Source organism: Mobula hypostoma, chromosome 10 (genome assembly GCF_963921235.1).
Source record: "Mobula hypostoma chromosome 10, sMobHyp1.1, whole genome shotgun sequence".
Classification (NCBI taxonomy): domain Eukaryota; kingdom Metazoa; phylum Chordata; class Chondrichthyes; order Myliobatiformes; family Myliobatidae; genus Mobula; species Mobula hypostoma.
In genome coordinates this window covers 89,596,674-89,606,116 of record NC_086106.1, presented here as the reverse complement: position 1 = coordinate 89,606,116, position 9,443 = coordinate 89,596,674, and positions in this window count along the sequence as shown.

Here is a 9,443-nt window from a genome sequence, read left to right as displayed (position 1 = left end):
TGGCTATAAAAAATAAAACCTGTTTACTTTGATCAAAATCAAATTAAACTGTGGTTGTCGTTAATTTCAAAACATTCCCAAAGATTAATGAATCCAGTGTTACTTAAGTTTATTATCTGCACGAATAAGTGTGTTCTTCCTTTATCATTCTCAATCCTACTCAAGATTTAATCCATCATGCAGAGGAAGCACTAACCACTTTCTCTTGGTTTCAGGCTGCTGCTCTGCAGCCATTAGTGTAATCAGTATCTTAATCCAATTTTATTTTGTGAATCCTACAAGTATGAAAAGGACACTTGGTGTTGCTTTATGGTAGATAAATCCAACTACCAAAACCGTGATTTAATAGTAAGATTTATTGTCTAATTATAACACTGATATAAGGTTCCCTGTTGCAGTAATTTTTAAAATGGACACCCTATTCACTAGTTTTGGAAAAGAGAATACACTCTAAAGAATCCAGTAGTTAGTAACAAAATGTTCTTTGCAATGAGGCAGCTGATTGCAACAAGAACACAAGGTAGGACTAAGAGTCAGCACTTCTAGGTCTAGAATGCAAATAAAACATCTTGCTGTAGTCAGCATGCATAATAATTATCGCTATTAAGTGCACATATAGTAGATATTGGCATAGTCAAGACTAGTTTGTGATAATTTTCCTTCATTCTCATCATGGTAAGTTGAAGGGATTCAGGTGGTAGAAGGTATCTGAAAAAAAATACAATCACAGACCTGTGTCTTAACAGGTTAGTATCTTTTGAGAGTAATCTGGAGAAATATATCAGGTCTGTGGATCAAATTACTTTCTATATAGTCATTTTTCAAGTATGAAATGGTTCCAGACGACTGGAAAATGGCAAATGTCACCCCACCCTTCAAGAAGGGAGAGAGGCAGAAGAAAGTAAATGATAGGCCAATTACTCTGACCTCAGTGGTTGGGAAGATGTTCGAGTCGATTAATAAGGATGAGGTCTCAGGGTACTTGGAGGCACATGATAAAATAGGCCATAGTCAACATGGTTTCCTCAAGGGAAAATCTTGCCTGACAAATCTGTTGGAATTCTTTGAAGAAGTAACAAGCAGGATAGACAAAGAAGAATCCATTGATGTGTACTTGGATTTTCAGAAGGCCTCTGACAAGGTGCCACACATAAAGCTGCTAAACAAGCTACAAGGCCATGGTATTACAGGACAGATTCTAGCATGGATAAAGCAGTGGCTAAATGGTAGGAGACAGAGTGGGAATAGTGAGGGTTTTCTGGCTGGCGGCTGGTGACTAGCGGTGCTTCAAAAGAGTCTGTGTTAGGACAAATTCTTTTCACTTTATATGTCAATGATTTGGATGAAGGAATTGATGGCTTTGTTGCAAAGTTTGCAGATGATATGAAGATGGGTGGGAAGGACAGGTAGTTTTGAGGAAGTAGGCCACAGGACTTTGACAGGTTAGGAGAATGGCAGATGGAATACAGTGTGGTGATGGACTTTGCTAGAAGTCTATTTTCTAAATGGAGAGAAAGTATAAAAAGTTGAGATGCAAATCTAAATGTTAATTTGCAGGTTGAGCCTATGGTGAGGAAGGCAAATGGGATGTTAACAGTCATTTCAAGAGGACTAGAATATAAAAGCAAAGATAGAATGTTGAAACTTTATAAAGCACTGGTGAGGCCTCACTTGGAGTTTTATGAGCAGTTTTGGGCCCTTTATCTTAGAAAGGATGTGCTGAAACTGGAAAGGATTCAAAGGAGATTAACAAAAATGATACCAGGATTGAATAGCTTGTCACGTGAAGAGTGTCTGATGGTTCTGGGCCTGAGTTCGGAAGAATAAGGGGTGACCGCATTGAAACCTATTGAATGGTGAAAGAGCTTGATAGAATGGATTTGGAGAAGATGTTTCCTATGGTGGGAGAGTCTAAGACCAGAGGACACAGCTACAGAACAGAAGGGCATCCTTTTATAACATATGAGGAGGATTTTGTCTAGCCAGAGGCTGGTGAATCTGTGGAACGCTTTGCAATAGGCAGCTGTGGAAGTCAAGTCTTTATGTATATTTAAGGCAGAGTTTGATAGATCCTTGATTGGTCAGGATATGAATGGATACAGGGAGAAGACAGGAGATTAGGGCCAAGGGGAAAATTGGATCAGCCATGATGAAATGGCAGAGGAGAGAGACTCGATGGGAAAAATGGCCTAATTCTGTTCCTATATCTTACAGTATCAATGAAATACAAACATGAAGTGTTATCAAGTAAAATATCACACTAACCTGTGGAAGGAATATTAGAATAAATAACCAAATCCTTTGGTGATACCCAGTGTAACAGAAGAAGCTGGTGAAAATCCTTGCAGAACTGCAACTGAAGACAGTGATTTAGTGCTTAAAATGCTCTGTGCAAATGTTTAGAATGGGGATCCACAGCGAGTGCTGTAGGACTGGAAGGGTCTATATTTTTAGGAAAGGATTTGAAAATGAGAATAAGAATTTTAAAACTGAATCATTGCCTGGAATCAGTGCAGGTCAGGAAGCTGAAGAGGATGGATTAATTGAGCATACAGGTAGCAGAACTTTTGAGGACTGAGCTTTAAGTAGAGTGCAAAATTAGATATAAGCAAATAAAGTAGATTTTTTTTTTAAAAACCACAAGAAGAGTTCATATTTTTACTATCAAAATCAATTGTTGGAAATATTAATTATTTAATACTTCAATCTTTCTAAAGCTATTTTATATTTCAGGTAACATTATCGTATTTTCCTTACTTAGCCCAACCTCCCTCTCCCACAATCACTGCTTATATCGTGTGTAAAAAAAGTTGGAATATTTATTGAAGGATATAATAACAACTTTAAAAGGATTGAGCACGGATGTATGAAAGGAAGATCAGTTTTGACAAATCTGGAGTTCTGTGAGGATGTAACTAGAAGAAATAAGGGGAAGAATATAGGGAGCTAGGAAGGGAGTTGAGAAAAAGGACCGCAAAGGTAGTAATCTCGGGATTACTGCCTGTGCCACGCGACAGTGAGAGTAGGAATGCGATGAGGTGGAGGATAAATGCGTGGCTGAGGGATTGGAGCAGGGGGCAGGGATTCAAGTTTTTGGATCATTGGGACCTCTTTTGGCGCAGGTGTGACCTGTACAAAAAGGACGGGTTACACTTAAATCCTCGGGGGACCAATATCCTGGCAGGGAGATTAGCGGGGGCTACTGAGGTGACTTTAAACTAGAATGGTTGGGGGGTGGGAATCAAATTAAAGCGGCTAGGTGTGAGGAGGTTAGTTCACAACAGAGGGATGGGAACCAGTGCAGAGAGACAGAGGGGTGTAAAGTGAGCGTAGAAGCAAAAAGTACAAAGGGGAAAAGTAAAAGTGGCAGGCCGACAAATCCAGGGCAAGCATTAAAAAGGGCTAAGAGAGTTGTAAAAGAGTGCCTGAAGGCTTTATGTGTCAATGCAAGGAGCATTCGTAATAAGGTGGATGAATTGAAAGTGCAGATTGTTATTAATGATTATGATATAGTTGGGATCACAGAGACATGGCTCCAGGGTGACCAGGGATGGGAGCTCAACGTTCAGGGATATTCAATATTCAGGAGGGATAGACACGAAGGAAGGGGAGGTGGGGTGGCGTTGCTGGTTAAAAAAGAGATTAACGCAATAGAAAGGAAGGACATAAGCCGGGAAGATGTGGAATCGATATGGGTAGAGCTGCGTAACACTAAGGGGCAGAAGACGCTGGTGGGAGTTGTGTACAGGCCACCTAACAGTAGTAGTGAGGTCGGAGATGGTATTAAACAGGAAATTAGAAATGTGTGCAATAAAGGAACAGCAGTTATAATGGGTGACTTCAATCTACATGTAGACTGGGTGAACCAAATTGGTAAAGGTGCTGAGGAAGAGGATTTCTTGGAATGTATGCGGGATGGTTTTTTGAACCAACATGTCGAGGAACCGACTAGAGAGCAGGCTATTCTGGACTGGGTTTTGAGCAATGAGGAAGGGTTAATTAGCGATCTTGTCGTGAGAGGCCCCTTGGGTAAGAGTGACCATAATATGGTGGAATTCTTCATTAACATGGAGAGTGACGTAGTTAATTCAGAAACAAAGGTTCTGAACTTAAAGAGGGGTAACTTTGAAGGTATGAGACATGAATTAGCTAAGATAGACTGGCAAATGACACTTCAAGGATTGACGGTGGATATGCAATGGCAGGCATTTAAAGGTTGCATGGATGAACTACAACAATTGTTCATCCCAGTTTGGCAAAAGAATAAATCAAGGAAGGTAGTGCACCCGTGGCTGACAAGAGAAATTAGGGATAGTATCAATTCCAAAGAAGTAGCATACAAATTAGCCAGAGAAAGTGGCTCACCTGAGGACTGGGAGAAATTCAGAGTTCAGCAAAGGAGGACAAAGGGCTTAATTAGGAAGGGGAAAAAAGATTATGAGAGAAAACTGGCAGAGAACATAAAAACGGACTGTAAAAGCTTTTATAGATATGTAAAAAGGAAAAGACTGATAAAGACAAATGTAGGTCCCCTGCAAACAGAAACAGGTGAATTGATTATGGGGAGCAAGGACATGGCAGACCAATTGAATAATTACTTTGGTTCTGTCTTCACTAAGGAGGACATAAATAATCTTCCAGAAATAGTAAGGGACAGAGGGTCCAGTGAGATGGAGGAACTGAGCGAAATACATGTTAGTAGGGAAGTGGTGTTAGGTAAATTGAAGGGATTGAAGGCAGATAAATCCCCAGGGCCAGATGGTCTGCATCCCAGAGTGCTTAAGGAAGTGGCCCAAGAAATAGTGGATGCATTAGTGATAATTTTTCAAAACTCGTTAGATTCTGGACTAGTTCCTGAGGATTGGAGGGTGGCTAATGTAACCCCACTTTTTAAAAAAGGAGGGAGAGAGAAACCGGGGAATTATAGGCCGGTTAGCCTAACGTCGGTGGTGGGGAAACTGCTGGAGTCAGTTATCAAGGATGTGATAACAGCACATTTGGAAAGCGGTGAAATGATCGGACAAAGTCAGCATGGATTTGTGAAAGGAAAATCATGTCTGACGAATCTCATAGAATTTTTTGAGGATGTAACTAGTAGAGTGGATAGGGGAGAACCAGTGGATGTGGTATATTTGGATTTTCAAAAGGCTTTTGACAAGGTCCCACATAGGAGATTAGTGTGCAAACTTAAAGCACACGGTATTGGGGGTAAGGTATTGGTGTGGGTGGAGAATTGGTTAGCAGACAGGAAGCAAAGAGTGGGAATAAACGGGACCTTTTCAGAATGGCAGGCGGTGACTAGTGGGGTACCGCAAAGCTCAGTGCTGGGACCCCAGTTGTTTACAATATATATTAATGACTTGGATGAGGGAATTAAATGCAGCATCTCCAAGTTTGCGGATGACACGAAGCTGGGTGGCAGTGTTAGCAGTGAGGAGGATGCTAAGAGGATGCAGGGTGACTTGGATAGGTTGGGTGAGTGGGCAAACTCATGGCAGATGCAATTTAATGTGGATAAATGTGAAGTTATCCACTTTGGTGGCAAAAATAGGAAAACAGATTATTATCTGAATGGTGGCCGATTAGGAAAAGGGGAGGTGCAACGAGACCTGGGTGTCATTATACACCAGTCATTGAAAGTGGGCATGCAGGTACAGCAGGCGGTGAAAAAGGCGAACGGTATGCTGGCATTTATAGCGAGAGGATTCGAGTACAGGAGCAGGGAGGTACTACTGCAGTTGTACAAGGCCTTGGTGAGACCACACCTGGAGTATTGTGTGCAGTTTTGGTCCCCTAATCTGAGGAAAGACATCTTTGCCATAGAGGGAGTACAAAGAAGGTTCACCAGATTGATTCCTGGGATGGCAGGTCTTTCATATGAAGAAAGACTGGATGAACTGGGCTTGTACTCGTTGGAATTTAGAAGATTGAGGGGGGATCTGATTGAAACGTATAAGATCCTAAAGGGATTGGACAGGCTAGATGCAGGAAGATTGTTCCCGATGTTGGGGAGGTCTAGAACGAGGGGTCACAGTTTGAGGATAGAGGGGAAGCCTTTTAGGACCGAGGTTAGGAAAAACTTCTTCACACAGAGAGTGGTGAATCTGTGGAATTCTCTGCCACAGCAAACTGTTGAGGCCAGTTCATTAGCTATGTTTAAAAGGAAGTTAGATATGGCCCTTGTGGCTACAGGGGTCAGGGGGTATGGAGGGAAGGCTGGGTTCTGAGTTGGATGATCAGCCATGATCATAATAAATGGCGGTGCAGGCTCGAAGGGCCGAATGGCCTACTCCTGCACCTATTTTCTATGTTTCTATGTTTCTATGTAACCTGTGAAAATGGTTTGTTTGGATTTTCAGAAAGTGTATGATGAAAGTCCAAAAGCAGAAGTGATTATCAAGGTTAGAGAAATGGGAATTGGGGGTAATAGTACTGATGTGGATTGAGAACTGCCATTCAGAAAGAAAGTAAAGAGTGAAAATAAATAAAAGCATTCTCTGGTTAGCAGGCTGAATTGATATAATATCACAGGGATCAGTGGTTGGGCCCTAATTTTTCACAATCTATATCAATGACTTGGCTGAGGAAATCAACATGAAGAGGTTTCAAGGATATATAAGCAGGCTAAGTGAGAGGAGAAGACAGAGTCTGTGCAATATAATTTGGAGAAAGGTTATCTGCTTTGCATATAACAGAAAAGCTGAGAATTTAAGTGGTATGTTAAGTGACAAGATACTGGATGAAAACCTAAATAAGGAATTGTTGCAATTGTACAGGCCCTTGTTGAGGCTTTTGCACTCAAAATATAACATTCCCAATAACTGAGTACACAACAGACCTGCATAGAAAAGGAACTAGTTCTCTATAGCTCCATATTAATGGTTATATAGATGGACCCTCAGCAACATCACTCAAAGTTTTCACCTGCAAACTAACAGATCTGGATTTACAGCCCTATACTCCAAAATAGTAAAAATCTACATTGCATTATTCAGAAAAAACAGTCCATCAATTCACATCAAGCAGTTCGAGGCTCTGGATATCACAACAAAAGCTTTCACATCTACTGGATGGATAAGCAAACCAACATTGGAGTCCACTTCCATGCCAGAATTCCCAGTACTAAGATCCTAACAAAATTTAGTCAGTTTTGTTGCACAAGCCATTTTGTTTGCATACTCAACATATTAGATCCAGAAACAGTTTCTGATTCTGGATAGAGAATGGAGAACTCTATACTTATGAACTGATCAGTGCAGTGACAGTACCCTTACCACAGCCTGCAAAGCAAATGAAATGATGCACTTTAAACTGTTTGTGTTCAAACACAAACATTGAATGGACAACTCTACACTTCATATTTATCATGCTGTTAAAAACACTCACAATTTATTGCAAAATATTCCAAAGAAACATAGAAACATAGAAAATAGGTGCAGGAGTAGGCCATTCGGCCCTTCGAGCCTGCACCGCCATTTATTATGATCATGGCTGATCATCCAACTCAGAACCCAGCCTTCCCTCCATACCCCCTGACCCCTGTAGCCACAAGGGCCATATCTAACTTCCTTTTAAACATAGCTAATGAACTGGCCTCAACAGTTTGCTGTGGCAGAGAATTCCACAGATTCACCACTCTCTGTGTGAAGAAGTTTTTCCTAACCTCGGTCCTAAAAGGCTTCCCCTCTATCCTCAAACTGTGACCCCTCGTTCTGGACCTCCCCAACATCGGGAACAATCTTCCCGCATCTAGCCTGTCCAATCCCTTTAGGATCTTATACGTTTCAATCAGATCCCCCCTCAATCTTCTAAATTCCAACGAGTACAAGCCCAGTTCATCCAGTCTTTCTGCATATGAAAGACCTGCCATCCCAGGAATCAATCTGGTGAACCTTCTTTGTACTCCCTCTATGGCAAAGAAGGGCAGAACCATTGGTCAAAATTCAATGTAAATCAAAATCAAAATATGTATATATCACCCATATAGTACTCCAAGATCCACTTTCTTGCACAGGCATTCACATTAGAACAAACAAATACAACAGAACCAATTTTTTTAAAAACTACACACAAAGACTATCAATATCCAGAAGACAAACTGTGCAAACAAAAAATTAATAATAAACAAATAAATAATTCTGAGAACACGAGTTGTAGAATTCTTGAAAATGAGGCCATAGGTTGTGGAATTAATTCAGTGTTCAGGTGAGTAAAGTTATCCACACTGCTGCAGGTGATGGTTGAAGGGTAATAACTGTACCTGAACCTGGTGGTGTGAGACCTGAGGCTCCTGTACCTCCTTCCCAATGGCAGAAGAGGGCACGGCCTGGACAGGCAGGTGGGGTGGGAGGGTGGGGAGGAACACCTTGATGATTGGTGCTGTTTTCTTGTAACAGCACTCCTTGTAGATGTGCTCAATGGTGGGGAGGACTTTTTGTGTGATGGACTGGGATGTATCCACTACTTTTTGTCAGCTTTTCCATTCTTGGGCATTGGTGAGTCCAGACCAGGCCATATGCATCTCATCAGGATATTTCCACTATGATCTACAGAAGTTTGTCAAGGCTTTGATGACATACCAAATCTACACAAATTTCCAAGAAGGGAGAGGCGCTACCGTACCTTCTTTGTAATGGCATTTATGTGCTGGTCCCAGACAAATGCTCTGAAAAGATAATGCCAAGGAATTTAAAGTTACTGACCCTCTCCACCTACGATCCCTTAATGAGTACTGGCTCATGGACCTCCAGTTCCTTTCTCCTCTAGTCACTGTTCAGTCTCTACTCTTGCTGATGTTGAATGAGAAGTTGTTGTTAGGGTACCATTTGACTAGATCTTCAATCTCCCTCATATATTTCCGTTCATCATAACTATTTGTTCATTTTTCTAATTACTAATTTTCTAATACTAATTTTGTTATGTAGTTTGTGATTGGTTATTACTTACATTTTATTTGTAATACTCCAATGAAATTCAAATGAATTACAAAAAAAAACAAATACCTCTTTCTAATATTTTCTTCATTGGTCTTACCACCATATTTCTTTCAATGGGCGTTATAAACTAGGAATGATTTTTAAACAGTGATAATTAATATTCAAGCAGCTGTCATTCAATCAACGGAAAGCCTCTGTTTATTTAAAATATATGTGGCTGTTCATGCAATGTAATCTATAACACTCATCTCATACTCAAGCTACAAAACATTTAAAACCTTAACAAATGACAGGTTACTATTCTATGTAATTAGTTTCCAAATCTTTTGTAAACATTCTTCTTAATGCATATTTGGGAAACTGAATGTTATTTGCAAATTTTAATTTCGCAATCCAGAATATGGATAACTATCCCTAAAATACTAATCTTGTTATGTAGTTTGTGATTGAATATTGCTTAGATTTTATTTGCAATACTCCAATGAAATTCAAATGAATTACAAATAA